The 21,037-nt window shown below is 50.3% G+C and overlaps 2 protein-coding genes across 5 annotated transcripts in view; one reads left to right on the top strand and one right to left on the bottom strand.

The window, feature by feature from the left end:
* Window positions 1-17,784, bottom strand: part of LOC116947755 (uncharacterized) — a 48,157-nt gene extending 30,373 nt beyond the window's left edge. The window contains exon 1 of one of the 2 annotated variants that reach the window (XM_076071047.1): window positions 16,512-17,784. The gene's annotated coding sequence lies outside the window, so the exon portion shown is untranslated. The remainder of the gene's footprint in view (window positions 1-16,511) is intronic. The other variant, XM_032963861.2, reaches the window with a different exon arrangement.
* MRPL11 (mitochondrial ribosomal protein L11) overlaps window positions 1-21,037 on the top strand; it is a 129,676-nt gene that overhangs the window by 52,363 nt on the left and 56,276 nt on the right. The gene's annotated exons all lie outside the window — the stretch shown is intronic.

The raw sequence follows: 21,037 nt of genomic DNA, 5'->3' as shown, positions 1-21,037 counted from the left end.
TAATGATGCATCGATATTGTTGATATAGAAACTTAATTTGTAAATAAAAAATAAAACAATTTTTTTTCTCTATTATTAACTATACAAAGTAAATGCTATTGAGATACCGAGAACGCCAATATACAGGACATGGAACATTAAGATCGTATGCCTCGTTAGGACAGTCATCAGTGGAGATGTTTAATTGACGGTCGTTAGCATACGGTGAGTTGGCAGCTGCTGCTTATACGACTGCTGATGATGATACTGCTGCTGTCCGTTACTGCTTCTGCTGATAATTTTGCTGATGCATCTTCCCTTGATGCTGATATCGTTGCTGATGATTTTACAACTACTACTACCCCTGCTGACGATGATGGTGTGGCTGCTTCTGCTGGTTTGGGGGATGCTTCTGCTACTGCTGATGGCAATGATTCAGCCAATGAAATAGCATCAGCACGAGTAGCCACATAACTACAACTGCTGCTGATGCTGCTGCTGCATCAGCTACAGCCTCTGCTGATGCTAATACTGCTGATGCTGCTGATGCTAATGCTTGATGCTAGTGCTGCTGATGATGCTGCTTATGCAGCTGCTACATCAGCTACAGCCTCTGCTGATGCTAATGCTGCTGATGCTGCTGATGCTAATGCTGTTGCTGCTGCTGCTAATGCTGCTGATGCCACTGCCGACGGCCTGGCGATCGGTCACCGTTACCACGCCACGCGCGCCATTATATATTTTTAGTTAATTAATTTGGTAATTGTTTTTTAATTGTGTGTTATAATGCGAGCTTTTTGCCTCCAATTAATTCAAACATGCGTTTCTAAACATTTTACTTAATGAGTTGGGAGTGAGGGGGTGGCGGAGGGAGGTGGGGGAATATATAGCCACCACCATATGGTTATAATTGCTATTATGAATACCGCTGTATTATTAGTCATCGTCATCAGGCACGTTGTCAGCCTTGTAGCGTTCGCTGGAATCGGCTTGAACTGGACATCAAGAGAGCGGTCATGAGCAAAACGATCACGACAACGAGACATCCTCCACATGGCCACTCTGCGGAGAGATGCGGAGGTGCACACACAGAGACGCGGAGTAGATGCACGCAGAGAGACATGGGGAGATACACACAAGAGAGACACGGAGATGCACATGGGGAGAGACATGGTCACGCCAGGTGGACCATACCAGAAAACCGCTACAAGGCCACACTGTGCCTCAATTATGCCATACGGAAAAGCTTCCTTGTCGAAACAGAACCACTTGGAAAATCATGCGACCGGGAACATGGCGAACGTGGCAAACATGGCTCGACATGATTACGAAGGTCGTCGCAACGCACATGGACGTTGTCGAACATCTGGCTGCTGGAAAAACAAGGGGACGTGGATGTGTCGTCTAAATCTCCTTGGGGCAGCTCAAAAGTCAATGCAGGAGTGCGACTCCTCCAGCGACAGTGGCACGTCTGACTGTGGTGAAACTCCGACCCCGTGGAGCGTCTATTCATCTGAGGTCCTCGCCAGGGCTAGAGACCAGGCCACATCATCATCATCACCACGATCGTCATCATGTGCCCGATGCTGGATAAACTTGCGATCGTGGTGGGAGCACACAACGAGGCCACCAGCCATGAGTAATCCACTGCTGCATGAAAGACCCCCTCCATCTCTCACGATCCCGCAATGTTCCAATCCGTCCGACCACATTCACACGAGCTGATTATTTCCATCTCCTCGGCGGTCATGCTGTCGGGCACGTTTCATCCGTTGGCCATCACATTATTATGATTATTGTTCTTGACCAACGACCGTCGTCCCGTCTCGCCATGACGTGTCCTGCCCCCAGCGCCCCCTTACTTTGCTTACCGAATTAGGTCTTTAATCTACGCCCACTGTGTAATCCACACGTTCCTCTTTTCTGTCTCGCATTCTTATTATTGTTAGTACATCATGAACGTTGGTTGTTTGAGCTACATTCTTGCCTGCTTAGATGTTGTAGCTGCGGGGGAACCTCAGCGGCCGTCCTGTCACTGGGCTGATAAATTGCGTTGAATTGCATTATCATCTACCATGCATATTCGGAATCTTTAAGCCTTCATTACTCAAGTAAACTTCTCTCTGATTCTTGCAGACCCCTTATTTGTTTTCCACAATTGTGCATCTTGGGAATTTTATAAAAGTGTTTTTAAAATTTAAATGACCAAATCAAATGATTCACGCGTGCAATTATCGTGACCTATGATCTCACACTGGCTGTGTAGTGCCACCCTCTCTCACCCGCGACTTTCTCATCGTCTTCCCTAAACACACTCGCGGATCTTGGAGTGGGGAAGCGATGGGGGGGGGCGAGTGGTGACTGTGGAGTTGGTGTGGCGGTGGTGGCAGCGGTTGCTGTGGGTTCTGTCGGTTGGGGTATGCGATGGCGGCAGCGGGCATTGAATCAAGCAACAGCCAAAAACCCATTATCCGCTAATGCCTGCCACAGCTTTCGGCATTAAGCAAATTGGGGACCTGTGGCAGTCGAACGTATTAGCGCTCCTAATAGCAAATCTTAGTGTAGGCGTCTGAGCTTAAGTGTGCGTTGGCGCTTGCGTGCATGCGTACGTATTCGCATGTGTGCGTTTGTGTGCACGTGTTATCGCGTGCGCTTGTGTGCACGTGTTATCGCGTGCGTTTGTGTGCTTGGATGTTTGTGTGTTGCACACGTGTGTGCATGCGCGTACGTATACATGTGGGGAGCGGTAGTGTAGTAGCGGTTAGCGCGCTGCGCTATGAAACTGGTGAGCCGGGTTCGATTCCCGCTCACGGCCAACACCAGTGGCGATTATCTGAACTAGGTCCCGGGCCTCCCCTAGGTCGACTCAGCCTCAAATGAGTACCCGGCGCGATGTGTAAACACCGTCACTAGGGAGACAAAGGCGGCCGGGCGCGGTGTTGGCCAACCACCCCCTCGTGTGCCGTGCCGGCCTTCATAGGTGCTCGCTAACAGCACTTGCCCCAAGAGTCTGTTAAGGCTATACGGGGGATCTCTGTTGTTTGTATACAAGTACATTTTAATGTGTTTATTTGTGTCTGCACAAGCCTATGTGCAGCTGTACCTATGTTGTGTGTATGTATGTGTGCGCGTGTGCGTGTTTGCACGTGGTGATGTCGCGGTTAGCACGCTGCCCTACAAACCCAGTGACCCGAGTTCGATTCCCACTCACGACCAATAACATTCACGAATATTCGAACCGGTCCTGGGCCTCCTCTAGGTCGACTCAGCCTCAAATGAGTCCTGGCCACCCACCCCCTTAGTGTGCCGTGCTGGCCTTCATAGGTGCTCGTTAACAGCACATGCACCAATAGCCTGTTAAGGCTATACAAGGGGGTCTTTGTGTTTGCACGCTGCAATCATGGCCACCTGGGTCAGATTCCCAGCCACAGAAGAAAGGAGTGATATGTGAGCTTGTCCTGGGCCTGGTCTAGGGTAGCTCGACCTTAAATGAGTAACTTGTGAGGCATGTGCACATCAGTACTGGGGAGACAAAGAAAGCTGAGCATGGTAATGGCCGCACCAATTGCCTTGTTGGCCTCAATGGAAGCTCGCTAACAGCACTTTGCCCCGTGCAGTTCATGAGGCTAAGCGGGAGATCTTTTTGCGTGCGCAATTTATGTGTAGCATTATGCTATCCTCTATGTTCTTGTGATTGTCTCGTGTGTGTGTGTATCATCGACACAGCCTCAAATGGATAACTGGTGCGGTGTGTCGTAAACATCGCCACTCGGGAAACAAAGGTGGCCGGCATGGTGCTGGTCACCCATCCTTCCTCTCGTGTGCCGTGCTGACCTTCATAGGTGCTCGCTAACAGCACTTACCCTCAACAGTCTATTGAGGCTATACGGGGAATATTTTTCATCGATGGTGTCTATTTGTAAAATGCATTGTGTTAGTGTGTGCGTGTGTATTGTGTATCGGTGTGTCGCCGCGTCACTATATAGTCCACGTCTTTCCTGTGCTGTTCATGGAATGGTGCATCCTGTGTCATGCAGTGTCGTGCAGTATTTGATGTTTCTCTATCATGTTTGCGTTTATTCCGTCAAATAAACGCAAACAGAGCAATATAGCTCAGTGGGCCTTACTTGGTAAAAAAATAAAAAAAATATATATAAAAAATATATATTTTTTATTTTTTTACCGATGAAAAGTTCCTCCAGCACCCTGGTCCCCAGCTCTGGCCTTTCCCCGCTGTCGCGATCCGTTCTCGGTAGCAGTCGCCCCTCATATTTAGTGCACGCCCTGCAATGGTTTTTTTTTTTCCCCCATTCGTGCCCTACTCCGACAATTCTTCTCAACTCGTTTTGGCGAACGTGTGTCGTACGTGACTTTTGTTTTGCTCGCGTGCGGACCCCAAACTTTCTCTCGGCTTCGTCCTTTGGGAACCGTTAACACGCGTGGGATGGGAGGCTAATGGGCCTATGAGTCTTCACACGAGTGGGTCCCTCCCCCCATCTTTTATGAGTAGATGAACGATCGCGGCATGTGTAACGTTATGTGTGTGCACCTCGTGTCGTGGGTTTTTAATGTGGCGTTAATAGTTTTGTACTAATTTACAGCCCCTTCACCCGATGCGCTGTCACTGGGGATTTCCCGTAGCCGGGAATTGAGCTCTGGTCTCCAATATTACATAATGTGCGTGGACGCAAATGCACACGCAAATATAACATCACACACACAGACACAAACTGTGTCGCATTACAGAGACAAAGATTCCACATATCGCCTTTCACAGACTTTCTGAGGCGAGTGCTGTTAGCGAGCACCAATTAAGGCAGGCACAGTGCACGATGGGGTGTGTGGCCAGCACCACACAAGCCGCCTTTGTCTCCCCAATGCTTATGTTCACACACTGTAGAAGGTACTCATTTAAGGCTGAGTCGACCTAGGGGAGGCCCAGGACCAGTTCATATATTTGTCACTGATGCTAGCTGTGAGTGAGAAGCGAATTCGGGTTCACAGCGCAGTGCGCTAACAGCTGCACCGCTACTGCCCATCTGCGTGTGTGTTTTATGCTATATTTGTGTGTGCATCGTGTCCATACATCTTACGTAACATCGCATATCTCTCGTATGTGTGTGTGGGTGCATAGTGTAACGCTCTGTGCGTCTTTCATAGGTGCTGCTCGCTAACAGGACAGCCTGTTAAGGCTGTACGGGGGATCTTTGTCTCTGATATTATATTCGTGTGTGCACTTTGTCCCGATCGTCGTGTCTAATGCAATACTAAATGTCCGTACACTCGCTGCCTCCATGTTTAACATTTAAACATCTGTGCTTGGAACTTAATGAGGACGGTTTGCGGCGTCTACGTTGCTAGGATTGCAGTAAATGAGAGCAGGCTAAATTGGGTAAACAAGACTTACGGCGCTCTCGTAGACAAGTTACTTGTGCTGTCCCCTCCTCCTGCACCCCCCCCCCCCCCTCTGTAAAAGTTGTTATGTCACGGAGTGTCAGCCAGACGGCTTTGATAGTTGCAATTCCTGACATCCACCCTCCCCCCCTCGCCTAGCACACAGAGGAGGAGGACGATGAGGTATGGGAGACATGAAATCTGTTTATTGTGCAGCCGATGTATCTGTGTTTTCCATCGTGCGCGCGTGGGTGAGTTGCTGTCTCACGATAGTTGTGTTTTTATCTCTCTCACACCATCTCTCTTTCTTCCTCTGTCTGTCTCGCATTTGCGTGAGTTCAAAAGACGGGCGCTGAATGCGAGTTCGAGCAAATGTGGGACCTTTTTCTGAGCATTGCACCTGCTTGTTCGTGATATATTTATTTTAAATTTCCCTTTTGTATCTCCACTCCAGTTTTATTACAATTTTGCTGTCGGCGTCATGTCACGAGATTAAATTTCCGGCCGGAACTTCTCGCAGCAACAGTGATTCAACCCTGAGTGTTAGAGAACGTCCTGTGGAATGAAATATCACAGAACTATTTCTCAGATCTCTCCAAGTGAGCTCTTGAACCGCGTGTCTTGATTTAGAGATGTTCATCATATGGCAGTCAAGCAAAGAAAAAATATTTCAGAGCTGGAATTTTTTGCCCAAATTAAGTGAAATCTAAATTTCATATAATGGATTTTTTTTTTAATGCAGTCATTAGCGACCACAATTTTGGCTGGCCATCAAACAAAGATGGTCATTGCATTGTGCGCTTTCAGATGCGCTTCTGCGGCTATCTGGAATGCTCTTCCTTCCAATATTAGGAAGACACTGGAGTTATGCACTCTTAAATCTAGATTTTTAGTTTGTTGTCCTTCCCCCGCATCTCCGATTAGCACGGTTGACTACATACAAATATACCAGCGGAAACCATGAACTGGTGACAATTGAGAACCCGCATTAATCACGGGCTGGCTGAAACCCAGATTTGAACCCAGGCTCTGATCGGTGCCAGCTAATTACTGCGACCCCTGAGCCAAACAGCCACCTCCTGCCACTCAAGAACACAGAGCTCTTGAACCAGCTCCAGCAGCCCGGCGGCGCAATTGCATCTAGTAGCGTGTTTCCTTCCCTCTCACGTGCTGTGGATTTTCTGATCTCTGAATCGCGTTTTTTAAATACAATTAGCTCCTCATCCGCATCTAGGCACCAAACAACCCCTCCTTCGGTTGATGTAACGCAATCCCGTTAAGCGTTGCGGACATGCATTGTGCTGGAATTCCACCACGATGCACAGGCACGAGCGAGCGGAAACAGCTAAAATTTCAGCTCACCCTGAGCGGTGAAGTGTGGTCAAACAACCCCCCCCCCCGACGTGCCGAGCATTAGGAATCCTTCATCCAGCAGTGGAGTGACAAAAGGGGCCGTTACTCTTGCGTATACGATACGTTGCCTTGCGTGATGGTGCCGTGACAGTGGCTAGGCACTTTCCTTTGCACCTTAGCTCCAGGCTGGTGCTTATCTTCACTCTGCAATGGCATTTCCTGTAATAGGCAATACCTGCTAATGTCCAATTCCATGTGTCACCTGCGCTACATTGCAGACATACATTACACAGCCCCTACTGCAGTCTGTGGGTGGCAAAGCGGTTAAGATAAACAGACTCCCAGTCAGAAAGCTATGGGTTCAAATCCCGGTCACAGTGGATTCTGCCCTGTTAGTTGTCCCTCCCCAGTCGATAAAACAAGTACCATTTTTTGGAAAGTCTACAGTGTATCGTTTAGTTGCACGAAAGAAAGGGATAAAGCAAGCTTTGACATGAGAATATGGAATGTCTGTCCAAGTAAACACTCTTGTGACGGTCTTGGTGTCAGGGTTTTTATGTTTTATTTTCCCAATTCTATTCCAACTGTGCTCATGGCGTAATGTCACGAGACCGAGACATTCCCATTCGGAATGCTCGCAAGCGAGCCAGGCACTGCCCAGCTGGGCACTTGGAGGTGTAGTGGTACGACACGATACAGGACATGGGTAAGCTCGTGCATGCTAGGCCGAATCCAGGTGCCCCGCTTGAGCAGAGGGTGAACTCTATGCCCACGTTGACCCTCGACCCCGCGACCGCAAGCCCCTCTGTATCGGTCGCGTGAACGTGAGCGACATTTCCGTCTCGTCCATGAGCCACGGGGGTCGGTCGTGTCCACTTGGGGTGGAAAATGATACTCGTGTCAACCACGGGCAGTGTCCACTTTGGGCGTTGTCCACCATGTGCAGAAATCTTAGCATACATAGCGGCACTGTCTCGTTTCTATGCACACCTATTTTGTTTTATATTCCGTATGTGGTTCCTAACACAATACTGTAACTCTTTTTCAAAACGATATTAGCTATCGCGCGTACTGCACTACCCTTGTTTGATGACATTCTTCTCACAAAACAGCAACTGCGGTGACCTTGCCATCATTCGGATCCGCGATCGGGAGATAGTCGGCCTTTAAAAAAAAAACCCTTCATTAGCATTTGCCACCCCGGGTGGTAACGATAAGCCGTTCTCGGGCCAACGGCTCAAGCACCAATCCCCCGTCCACCAATTCCCCGTCGTCCACTAATGTGAACGAGCGTGAGCTCGATACGGCGGAGTCTGAACACAATTACATTTAATTGGGGGCACTAATTTGAGTGGCACTGTTCGTCCCGCCGATGTATCTTATTACGATTATTTTTATTACTTTTTGTGCCTCATACCCCCCCCCCCCCCCTTGTCCTTCCACTTAATTACCAGCAGCGTGGAGTCACCCACAGAGGTAATCACAGTGAAACAAATAATTAATCAAATAATGCCTCTGGAACAGATTCATTATTTTATTGCCGCGCTCCGCGCAGAGGAATCAACGTGGCGTTGCCACCTCGCCAGTGATTAAACAACTGTGCTCTGGCATCGATGAAATAAATAATTCAATGAAAAAATATATCTGTATGGATATGTTTGCGGGAAGAAATTCAAAGACATTCGGTGGAATTTTTTTGCCCCCCCCAAACCAATTTGAATGAAAAAAATCTAATCGTTACCGGCGATGAAATTTAATTGTTGTCGGTTTATAAATGTTCACGCGTCCGTTTCTTGTGTTTCCAAGGTCTGTGGCGAGACGGGTTGAGTGGCAGTGAGTGTAGTGGGCCTCTGCTTTGTTGCAGCAGTAATTGGAATGGCAGGACTCGGGATTGAGAGATTTGCGCGACAGCTGATATTTTTTACTGTTGTTTGTGGGTTGTGTCCACCATGCTCAAAATTCGATTTGGCCTCACCACGTGGTGCTCATTTAAGCAACCTCAGCGACGACCATAATGATGGCGACAGGAATGACTATGTGGACCGTGGCCAGTATTTGATTTTAACTCATCGCGATCCAACTGTGTTGCTGTGCTGTTTGTTGCTGGCCTATTTGTCGTTGTGACCTGTGTTTGGAAGCCGTGATGTATGAATCCCTGCTGTTCCTCTTGAATGCCAAACAACCCGGCCAATTGTATATCTGGCAACAAAAGAACAGCTGGCATTTAAACAGTGAACTGGGAGGCAAAGCGAATGGCCCAGCTTGGGACCGGGAAGGACGACCCGAGCTGTAAACGACGACGGTCACGTCAACGTCACACCGCGACCACGCCACACCACAACACCTTCACACCGCGACACCACGACACCATCACACCGCCACACTGCCACACCGTTACACTGCGACACCATCGCACCGTCACACCATCACACCGCCACACCGCTAACACCGCCACACCATCACACCGCGACACCACCACACCGTCACAGTGTCACATCGCCACACTGCCACACCGCTAACACCGCCACACCGTCACACCGTCACATCGCCACACTGCCACCCCGCCACACCGCTAACACCGCCACACCGCCACACCGTCACACGGTCACACCGTCACACCGCCACACCATCACACTGCGACACCACGAGCAGAGGGTCTTGTGCCGCTGGCAAGGCCCCCTACAATCAGACACGTGTCACCTGCAAACCTCACCGCTCGCGCTCGTCGCTAATGAATCGCCTCTCGTCTGAGAGCGTCGTCCCTCGCCACCTGACCGTATCTGCGGTACACACCGTTCGTCCAACAATTTGCCGCCATCAATCAACGTCTGTTTTTAACGTCCGCCTGCCCGCTCACTCCCTCGCCCGCCTCACTTCCCTCCTCTCCCTCGTCCTCCCACTGCTGTCTGTCAACAGTGACATTTCTCAAACTGTTGGGCCCTGATGATTAGTGGGGGGGAGGGGTTATGTTGCCATTAGAGTAGGGAGCGGGGGTGGCGAGGGTTGTGACCTGGCAAATACAGCAGAAGCTAGATTTCACGCGCAATTCTGATATAAGCTACACATTCTTACATATTACGCTGGTGGATAGAGGTGGGGATGGGATGGGGTGGGGGAGAAGGTAAAGTAAAATTCCTGGTATAGGCTCGCTACAGCCAATATAAGCACACGTGGCCTTGCTCCCAAGGGAAAATGCTTAAATACGGCTTCTACTGTGATGCATAAAAAAATGGGTGGAACAGAGAGTGAAGGAGACTGTTTAATCGTTTAACTGAATAACGTAACGTTCTAGTCCATTGATTGTCACGATTACTCAAGCTCACACCTCTGAGGTTTCACGTCTCGGAGGACGTCTCAAGTGCAATGTCACCCCCCTCGGCCCCCCCACCCCCTGAATTCTTTATTGCTGCCGGGGCCGGGAGGAATATTTTTCCCGGCCTACATTCGAACTACGCGGAATGCGCCCCTATTCTCATCAGATCTCAGAAGCGAAGCAGAGGGACGAGCCTGGCGAGTTACTTGGATGGGTGATCACCGGGGCCTGCCGGGCATTGTTTGACGTGGGTCCTCTTCCAGGGTTCTACGGCTTTCCTCCCACGTGAAGCCCAAACTCCTCATTGGCAGAGTTGGCCTATCAATGCCCAATGTAGCGGGAACCCTCCCTTGACAAAGAGAGTCCTGAGGCTTGGTGAGGCTTCTCTCTGGTTAAATAAAGGCCCACGATTGTTTTTCGTGTCGTCGGCACGAGTGCCGTTTGGCGCAGGTTACGCGAGGCAACCGGCCGCAATTATTGGAGCGCTGTCCATGGTGCCGGAAGTGCCGCATGAAATTTGTGCCATTGTCGCGCTGCACGACCCAACCAAGGCTGTGACACGCGGCGAGCTTATTAATTAGATTCGTGACCGATGTTTGTGAAGTGTTCCTTTGTAAATTTTTATCGTATGTCATCGCCGTAACCGGAGAGAAGAGCGAGTGCGCACAATAATAATGATGCTAATGCAATTAATAACAGGCGCACCATATGCCACGGACATAAATGACCGTGGCCCTTGAGGTGCGGAACCAGGAGCCAGGCTCAGTGTCACTTGAAAAAAATGAAGTAGAAGCCTAAGGTAGCCGGTTTGCTGAGGTCACAGCGTTGAGCTGGCACTGTTGAGATCCTGGGTTTGAACCCATCAACATCCCGTCACGGTGGCGAGATGCTAACTACCTCACCTGGGATACAGGAGATCGTAGGTTCGATCCCGACCCTGACGCCTGTATATTTGGAGTTTCTATGTCCTCCCCGTGGTTGCATGGCTTTTTCTCCGGGTCCTCTGGTTTTTCCTTCCACATTTAAAAACATGCATTTTGGATTATTTGGCTGCTATAAATTACCACATGATTAGCCACTTGGTTGAGCGATCATTTGTGGCCTGATCTCTTCTGAATAAGAGCTATATAACTCAGTGGGCCTTACCTGGTAAAATAAAAATAAATAGTTTATCGGTTTAGTTTAAACTGTGTCATGAATTGATGGTACTTGCCCAGTCACCGTTGGCTTTACAAAGAGCATTATATTAAATGTGGTTTTGTGCTAAAATTGTCACCGTTCCAGCTCACCGTTATTAGAAATATTAGTTTTACTGTTACGTGACGAACACTTCCCTACGTAACAGGGCTGTGCGAAAGTGCCACCCCGTGTGCATAAGATGTCGCTTTAGCCGGGGCGGTGGTGGCACGTACCTGTACTCTGTGGATGAGAGGGTTGGTGGATCGTGCGAATGTTTTTAGAGGTGCCATACCCTGGCTTACCAGAAGGTGGTACAGCAAATGTGGACTCAACCTGTTCCGTCTGTATGGGATAGAGTGTTGCCCCCTCCCTCACTCGTGTGGGGTTTCTTTGGGTGCTCCGGTTTCCTCCAACATTAATTTGGCCAATAACATCTTAATGTATAGAGGACCGCAGAGCTTGGCTAATTATTTGCGCCGGCTCATCGTATGGCCGCCTTTCTGCTTAACTGTGGTTCCTCGCACCCATTATACATTCTCTCTCATCGAGAGGGAGCAAATACTGTGCGGTGAGTTACAAGGTAAAATTGCTATGAATCATAATATTGAAGGGATTTCAGATGTAGTTTTGTGATATCTCATTCCGCGGGGCCGTTCTCAAAGTCGCGGGGGCCGATGCAGCGCTCTTGCAAGATTTACGAACGGATTCTCAGTCGTCCGGTGGCACGACGCCGAGGGATTGAACGGAGGGAAAGGAGAATTTTATATTTTTAAAGAAACGAACGGAGAGATGAGGTGAAGCTCAAGAGCACACGCCGCCAAAGTGGCTTGAGCGGCCCTCAAATCCCAGTCCGCCGCCACCGCGCATCGACAGGGACAGTGCCCCTCCCCTTCCCCCCACAATCCCCTCCCTCCCACACACCACAGCCGGCTGCTGCGGATGAGTGGGGGGTTGTACAAATGCTGCCGCGTGTCCGACAGGCGGAATTGATTCGCGCAAACCACCGGGGTTTTGTTGTTCGTGATGCTTGCTGCTGGCCGTTTGTGGTGGTGGTGCTGCCAACACCAGTGACGATTATCTAAATCGGTCCTGGGCCTCTCCTAGGTCGACTCAGCCTCAAATAAGTACAATACCTGGTGTATTGTGTAAACATCGCCACTGGGGAGACAAAGGCGACCGGGCCTGGTGTTGGCCACCCACCTCCTTGTGTGCCGTACCGGCCTTCATAGGTGCTCGCTAACAGCAGTTGCTCCTAGTGTCTGTTAAGGCTATAATGGGGGGGGGGGCGTCTTTGGTGGTGTTGGTTGTGGTGTTGATGGTAGTTGTTGGTGGTTGTGTTGATCGTGGAGACTGTTGTGATGGTGGTTGTGGTGTGTTGCCGGTGCAGATGCTGTTGATGGTGGTTGCGGTGATGGTAATGGAGGTGTTATTTATTGATGGTGGTGCTGGTGCTAGATGTGACGGTGGGAATAATGGTATTTCCACCGTGGTCATTCATAGCAAACTCACGGCGCTGCTAACCCGGTGACTCGAGTTCACCCACGAGCCACAACGCATATCATCATCACCGTCAGCAGCACGAGCAGAATGTTGATAATCAGAAACCTGGTCGAAGCCAGTGTCTGAGCTCATCATCAAATGTGCGCAACGTCGGAAACATCGCCGCTAGGGAGACAAAGGCGGCCACCCCCCAACCACACGAGTGTCCCGGCCTCAACACACGCTCGTCAAGAGCCCCTGACCCTTTTATATATCCAAGGGTTTATGCAACGACACGTCGATTGAAACCACGCATCTATTCAAACCACACGTCGATTCAAACCACGTGTCTATGCAACCACCCGTTTATTCAAACGACGTGTCTCTTGAAACCACAGGTCTATTCGTACGACAAGTCAATTGAAGCCTCAGGTACAGTGAGGGAAAACAGTATTTGATCTCCTGCTGATTTTGTACGTTTGCCCACTGACAAAGAAATGATCAGTCTATAATTTTAATGGTAGGTTTATTTGAACAGTGAGAGACAGAATAACAACAAAAAAATCCAGAAAAACGCATGTCAAAAATGTTATCAATTGATTTGCATTTTAATTAGGGAAATAAGTATTTGACCCCTCTGCAAAACAGTACTTGGTGGCAAAACCCTTGTTGGCAATCACAGAGGTCAGACGTTTCTTGTAGTTGGCCACCAGGTTTTCACACATCTCAGGAGGGATTTTGTCCCACTCCTCTTTGCAGATCTTCTTCAAGTCATTAAGGTTTCGAGGCTGACGTTTGGCAACTCGAACCTTCAGCTCCCTCCACAGATTTTCTATGGGATTAAGGTCCGGAGACTGGCTAGGCCACTCAAGGACCTTCATGTGCTTCTTCTTGAGCCACTCCTTTGTTGCCTTGGCCGTGTTTTGGGTCATTGTCATGCTGGAATACCCATCCACGACCTATTTTCAATTCCCTGGCTAAGGTAAGGAGGTTCTCACCCAAGATTTGACGGTACATGGCCCCGTCCATCGTCCCTTTGATGCGGTGAAGTTGTCCTGTCACCTTAGCAGAAAAACACCCCCAAAGCATCATGTTTCCACCTCCATGTTTGACGGTGGGGATGGTGTTCTTGGTGTCATAGACAGCATTCTTCCTCCTCCAAACACGGCGAGTTGAGTTGATACCAAAGAGCTCTATTGTGGTCTCATCTGACCACAACACTTTCAACCAGTTGTCCTCTGAATCATTCAGATGTTCATTGGCAAACTTCAGACGGGCATGTATATGTGCTTTCTTGAGTAGGGGAACCTTGCGGGCGCTGCAGGATTTCAGTCCTTCACGGCGTAGTGTGTTACCAATTGTTTTCTTCGTGACTATGGTCCCAGCTGCCTTGAGATCATTGATAAGATCCTCCCGTGTAGTTCTGGGCTGATTCCTCACCGTTCTCATGATCAGTGCAACTCCACAAGGTGAGATCTTGCATGGAGAGTTTGGAATCTGATTGATTGATTGCTTATGTGGACAGGTGTCTTTTATACAGGTAACAAGTTGAGATTAGGAGCACTCCCTTTAAGAGTTTGCTCCTAATCTCAGCTCGTTACCTGTATAGAAGACACCTGGGAGCCAGAAATCTTTCTGATTGAGAGGGGGTCAAATACTTATTTCCCTCATTAAAATGCAAATCAATTTATAACATTTTTGACATGCGTTTTTCTGGATTTTTTTGTTGTTATTCTGTCTCTCACTGTTCAAATAAACCTACCATTAAAATTATAGACTGATCATTTCTTTGTCAGTGGGCAAACGTACAAAATCAGCAGGGGATCAAATAGTTTTTTCCCTCACTTTATATTCAAACCACGTGCCCCTTGAAACCACGCGTCTATTAAAACTACTTGTCCATTCGCACCACGTGTCTCTATAGCCACACGTCAATTCAAGCCACGTGTCTCTTGAAACCACAGGTTCATTCAAACCACGTGTCTCTTGAAACTTCAGGTCTATGCAAACCACGCGTCTATTCAAACATACTTGTCCATGCAACCACGTGTCGATTCAAACCACGTGCCTATTCGTACCAGGTGTCTCTGCAACCACAGGTTAATTCAAACCACGTGTCTCTTGAAACCTCAAGTCTATTCAAACCACGTGTCTCTTGAAACCTCAGGTCTATTCAAACCACGTGTCTCTTGAAACCTCAAGTCTATTCAAACCACGTGTCTCTTGAAACCACAGGTTCATTCAAACCACGTGTCTCTTGAAACCTCAAGTCTATGCAAACCACGTGTTTCTTGAAACCTCAGGTCTATTCAAACGACGCGTCCCTTGAAACCACGCGTCTATTCAAACTACTTGTCCATGCAAGCACGCCTCGATTCAAACCACGTGTCTTTTCGTACCACGTGTCTCTGCAACTACACGTCTATTCAAACCACACGTCATTGGAACCACGCATGAGCTGCCACCGGTAGCAGCGTTGACAGTCAAACTAAAGTCACGCATCGAACATCAGGGCTTCTTTATTTTCCACGGAGCAAACGGTTTCGCATTTGTGTGTGGATGTGCATGTATTTGTGTGTGCGTCTGTGCGCGTGTGTTGGTGTGGATGTGTGCGCGCGTCTGTGTGCGTGTGTTTGTCTTTGCGCTTGTGTTTGTGCGCGCCTGCTTGTGCGTGTTTGTGTGTACATGCACGTGTGTTTGTGTGTACCTGCGTCGGCGCGCGCGCGTGTGTGTGCATTTGCTAATGTTTATCTGTATGTGTGCTTCTGAGCACACGTGCGCACGTGTGTGTGTGCGCAAATATTTGCCACCAAGAACAATAGGAAATATGTGAATAAGCCCTAGGTTAATTTAGCCTTAACTGAGTACCTGGAGTGGTATATACACACTAGCACTGGGGAGACAAAGGCGGCCAGGCATGGTGTTGGCCACCTACCCCCATCATGTGCCGTGCCGGCGTTCAAAAGTGCTCACAGTACTTGTATGCGTCTTGGCACACGCCTATTCAATGTATTATGTGAATTGCTTTGGCGAACGTGTGTGTGTGCGCGCTCGCGCGGGTGTGTGGATGTGGCTTCATGCGTGCATGTACTGGTGTAATCGGTGTGTGTATGCTTACGTGCAGGTTTGCATGAGTGGATGCATGGGTGTGTGCTTGTGCGTGCATGCGTGTGTGCTTGTGTGTGCATGCATGTGCTTGTGCGTGCATGCGCACGTTGGTGCGAGTGCACGTGTGCGTTATGTGCGCGAGTGACTGTGTCCACAATGACTTGTGTGCTCCGTCCGCGCGAGCCTAACAACACTTTCCCCAACAGTCTGTTAAGGATATTCGGGTAACCTTCGTTTTTTTGTCTGTGTGTGGTGGTGTCGCGGTCAGCGCGCTGCGCTACGAACCCGGCGACCCGATTTCGATTCCCGCTCACGGCCAACACCGGTGACGAATATCTGAAACGGTCCTGGGCCTGCCCTCGGTCGACTCAGCCTCAAATGGGTACCTGGTGCGATGTGTAAAAATCGCCACTGGGGAGACAAGGGCGGCCGGGCGTGGTGTTGGCCCACCCACCCCCTCGTGTGCCGTGCCGGCCTTCATAGGTGCTCGCTAACAGCACTTGCCCCAACAGTCTGTTCAGGCTATAGGGGGCATCTTTGTATGTATGTATGTGCGTGCGTGCGCGCGCTCGTGTGCCGTCTGTCCTTCCGCGTGCTGAGCGCAGTGCCTGGTGAGTGGCAGAGAGCACCGGGGTGGAGGTGTGTGTTTGAAGTGGCAGGGGAGGGGGGATAGGGATATGAGGGAGGGAGGGAGGCACACACACACCTCGTCTCGTGCGACTCCAGCAGGCGGCCGGCACTGGCTGCGCAGGCGGCATGCCGAGCCCGCTGTGCGGCCGTGGACTCACGGCGTCTCCCTCTCTCCCGGCTTCGCGTCTCTCTCTCTGTCACTTCCTCTGTGTTGTGTGCGTGTCTTTGTATCTTTGCCTTTGTGCTCGCGTCGCTGTCTCTTTGCTGCACTCCTCGCTGCACTCCTCGCCGCTTTACGCTGGTCTCTGCCCGCCTGTCCGTGTCTCTCTCCGTCTGTCACGCGAGTGTTGTCCCTCTCCTCCTCCTCTCTCTGTGTTGCTCGCCCTCTCCCGCGCTGTCTCCTGCAGTGATTGCTTTACTGAGAGGTTTTTATCGGCCCCGGGTGGTGTTGGCTGTCGTCACCGCCACAGATGCGCCTCCCTCTCTGCCTCGCTCCCTCCCTCGCTCTCCTCGTCTCTCCCTCTCTCTTCCAATCTCTCCCTCTCTGCCTCACTCCCTCTCTCTTGCAATTTCTCCCTCTCTGCCTCACTCCCTCCCTCGCTCTCCTCGTCTCTCCCTCTCTCTCCCAATCTCTCCCTCCCACTCTCTCTCCCTGTCTACCTCACCCCCTCTCTCTCTCCCCACTGCATCTCTCGTCCCTTTTTCTCCCGCCCCTTTTTCTCCCGTCTCTCCCCCCCCCTCACCGTCTCTCCCTCCCTCTCTCTCCGCCTTATCTCTTTCCTATCCTTCTTCTCTCTCCCCATCTTTCCCCTCTCTGCGTTCCTCACTCTCTCTGGTGACGCGGCGCAGCAGCAGCGCATTTGCCGCTCGTTGCAGAGGTTCACGGTTCAAACCCAAGCGGCCGCCCCCCATTAATACTGCGGGTGAAGTGACAGTAGTCATCCTTTGCGTTGTCCGCTTCACAGTTGATGCCAGTCGCAAGAATTAGGCCATTGCATCCCGGCATCAGGGTCCACATTTGCCAACTAGAATATTTCAGAGCAAATTTAGATTGTAGACAGCAGTAATCATCGCCCCCTCCTGGCAGACTCATGCCCCCAGGTCACTCTTGCAAACGAGACTCATCCTTTTATTATCAGAGTTGTCTTTTTTGTTTGCATTTTGACTGCTTGTGTTGTGGTCATTACAAACATGATGCCTTGAATAAAGGTGTCAGTTTTTGTGCCAGTTAAAAGGGTAAAACCTATTCCTATATCTTGTTTCTGGCAAAGGAGGTCTCATAATGTTAATGCTCACCCCGAGCCCTCAATACTCTGATAGTGCGCTGTTTTTGAGTTGTACGCCTTTTGGCGTCTTCTGGTCCAACACCAATGGAGACTAGGCTCTAAGAAAAGCTGTCTCGGGTGTGGACCAATCAAATTCAAGGACAGTGCATATTATTATCAGAGTTGTCTTTTTTGTTTGCATTTTGACTGCTTGTGTTGTGGTCATTGCAAACATGATGCCTTGAATAAAGGTGTCAGTTTTTGTGCCAGTTAAAAGGGTAAAACCTATTCCTATTGAGACTCATCCTGGTCCTGTGAGTTCTGACCTGTACCCCCCGTCTCTCTCCCAGATACTCCCCCTCCCTCCCCATCTATCCCTCTTTATATCCCCGTCTCTCCCCACCTCTCTCGATCTCTCTCCCCGCTGCTCCCTCTCCCATGCTCGAGCACTCCCCATCTCTCCCCCTCTGACGATACTTCACCACACCGGTCAGCGCATGTGGGAGGGACATACGTAAAAGAATGCACTTCTCTGCACCGCCCTCTGCTGCCCACCACGTGGCCCCACGGCAGCCTGCTATAGCACCCTGCTTGTCCCATCAGATCTTGGAAGCTAAGCGCGGTTGAGAGCCTGGCGAGTGCGCGGATGGGTGAGCGCCAGGCTCTCAACCGCGCTTAGCTTCCAAGATCTGACGGGATCGGGCACGATCCCGGTGACTCAGTCATGCAAACGTGCCTGCGCGGATGTCCCCTCGGGGGCCGCTTGGCCTGTTGCGGCCGTGTGCACCGTCCACCTGCTCCTGGCCGCGCGCTCGCCGCGCTCGTGTGCACGGCGGGCGCCATCGGCATCAGGATCCGAATGTTTATTTACATATTGGCGCTTGAGGAATCCGATGAGCTATGAGGCTCCTTGTTCGCAGGTGTCGCATACGGCCCTTCGTCAGTTCGCCGCTGGGAGACAGACCTCTTATTTTTTTGGCCATACTTCACCCTGCGTACATAGCACGTGCACATGCATACATAATAAAGATAAAAAGAGATCTCCCGTATAGCCTGTAACAGACTGTTGGGGAAAGTTGTGTTCGCGAGCACCTATGAAGGCCGGCACGGCACGTGAGGTGGTGGATGGCAAGCACCACGCCCGGCCGCCTTTGTCTCCCGAGCGGCAATGATTTTTACACACTTCACCAGGTACTTATTTGAGGCTGAGTCGACCTAGGGGAGGCCCAGGACCGGTTCAGATAACCGTCACTGGTGTTGGCCATGAGCGGGAATCGAACTCGGGTGGCCGGATTTTCCTCGCGCAGCGTAGTGCTAACCGTTGCACTGCCGCTCCCCAAATACGTCTATACACACACACACGCACACTATCCTCCACCTCACTAATTCTCATTCATTCTCCCATACGCTTTCGCGTCCACTATCAGTTTTAACAATTTGCCTCCCATCCATCAATTTCTCTCTGTAAACCCCCCCCACCCACCCTCCTTTCCGGCCCTCTCTCTCTATCTGTCCTGCTCTCCCTCTCCTTCCCTCTCTTCTCTCCCTGGCTGTGCTTGTGATGTAACCTCGGCCCACGTATCTGGATTGTGCCCCACCCCCTTCTCAACGAGCGTGTGTGCGTGTTGTCTGTGGGGAGCGGTAGTTGTAGCGGTTAACGCTACGCTGCGCTACGAACCCGGCGGCCCGAGTTCGATTCCCGCTCACGGCCAACACCGGTGACGATTATCTGAACCGGTCCTGGGCCTCCCCTAGATCGACTCAGCCTCGAATGACTACTTGGTGCGGTGCGTAAACATCGCCACTAGGGAGACAAAGGCGGCCCGGGCGTGGTGCTGGCCACCCATCCCCTCGTGTGCCGTGCCGGCCATCCCCTCGTGTGCCGTGCCGGCCTTTATCGGTACACGCTAACGGCACAGTCTGTTAAGGCTATACGAGGGATCTTTGTATTCGTATGCGTGAGGTCTTCACATCCCACGGCGTCTGCGCTCGGTTATTCAGAGAACGGGGGAAGAGGTTCTTTTTAGTTTAACACTTTCTCTCCTCCCGGCGTGGTGGCGTTGTCGGTATTAGTTCTACAATAATAATAATGATGTCTCATCGGGCCTGCCAACCTGGCCTGTGTCAAAATCAAAGTGGTTTCCTGCTCAAAAAACCATTGAGGTGGCGCTCGTATAACCCTTTATAGCCGTCAGCCAGTAGTGCAAATTCCCCATTCCTCTGGCAGGGGCGAGTCTATCCAAAGTACAACCACTGCTGACCTCACCACACAAAGCGTTACTCGTTTTATTGACCTCAAAGGGAATGATGATGGGCTGAGTCAACCCCCCTCAACAAGGATTCGAACTTACAACCCTTTTGATTGAGAGCCACTCGCTCTCGGCCTCCCATAGGTCGACTCTTGAACTTCGGTGAGCGCATGATGCGGTGTTTAAACATAAGTACTGGGGAGGCAAAGGTGGCTGGGAGGGGCACTGGTTACACCTCTTTCTTGTGAACTGTGCTGGCCTCACTAGGAGCTTGCAAACAGCCAATCTAGGCTATACTGGGCGTCTGTGTATGTATTGTATGTGTGAGCCTCTGTGTTTGGATCTTTGCGTGTGTGTGCACGTCTGTATTTGGATCTGTGTGTGTGTGAGCATGTTCGGATCTTGTGTGTGTTTGGAACTGTGTATGTGAGAGAGTGTTTGGATTTGTGTGTGTGCGAGTGTTTTTATCTGTGTATGTGTGTGTGTTTGGACCTGCGTGTGTGTATGTGTTTGGATTTGTGTGTGTTTGGATCTATGTATGTGTGTGTATGTTTTGATCTATGTGTGTGTCTGTGAGTGCAGTGTTGCCGTGGTTCATGCACTGCACCATGAACCCAGTGTCCTGAGTTTGATTTCCAGCCATGCATAACGTAAATGAAAACGTGGTAACTGAACCAGGTCTGGGCCTCTCCAAGGCACAGAATAGACAAAGTTATTTGCACATTGTGGCGGTTTTAATATGTGCTCGCTAACAGGACTGGCTGCAAACCCGTGAGGCTACACGGGAGATATGTCTTTGCTTGTCAGTTGGTGGTGCAATTCTTTACGGACGAGCCAATGTATTTTGAGATATTGGCAATTGGTGGGGCCAGACCACATGTTTCATGTCATCCCTTGCTTCTGCAACAGCTCACACAAGCACGGATTCTCCATTCAACGCTTAACAGCCCGGCCTGGCCCCAGGAATATATTCTTTTCAGCCAAAAGCCCCATGAATGATTGCTTGGGGTCGGCCGCGAGGACACGATCCCCACTTGGTTGTCACTCAGCCCTTAGTCTCGTCCACCGGCCATCGCCCACTTAATACC

This window comes from Petromyzon marinus, chromosome 31, assembly GCF_048934315.1.
Source record: "Petromyzon marinus isolate PM22_M1 ecotype Great Lakes invasive population chromosome 31, UKy_Petmar_22M1.pri1.0, whole genome shotgun sequence".
In the NCBI taxonomy this organism is placed as follows: domain Eukaryota; kingdom Metazoa; phylum Chordata; class Hyperoartia; order Petromyzontiformes; family Petromyzontidae; genus Petromyzon; species Petromyzon marinus.
The sequence above is the reverse complement of the archived record's forward strand: the minus strand, read 5'-3'. Positions and strand labels throughout refer to the sequence as shown.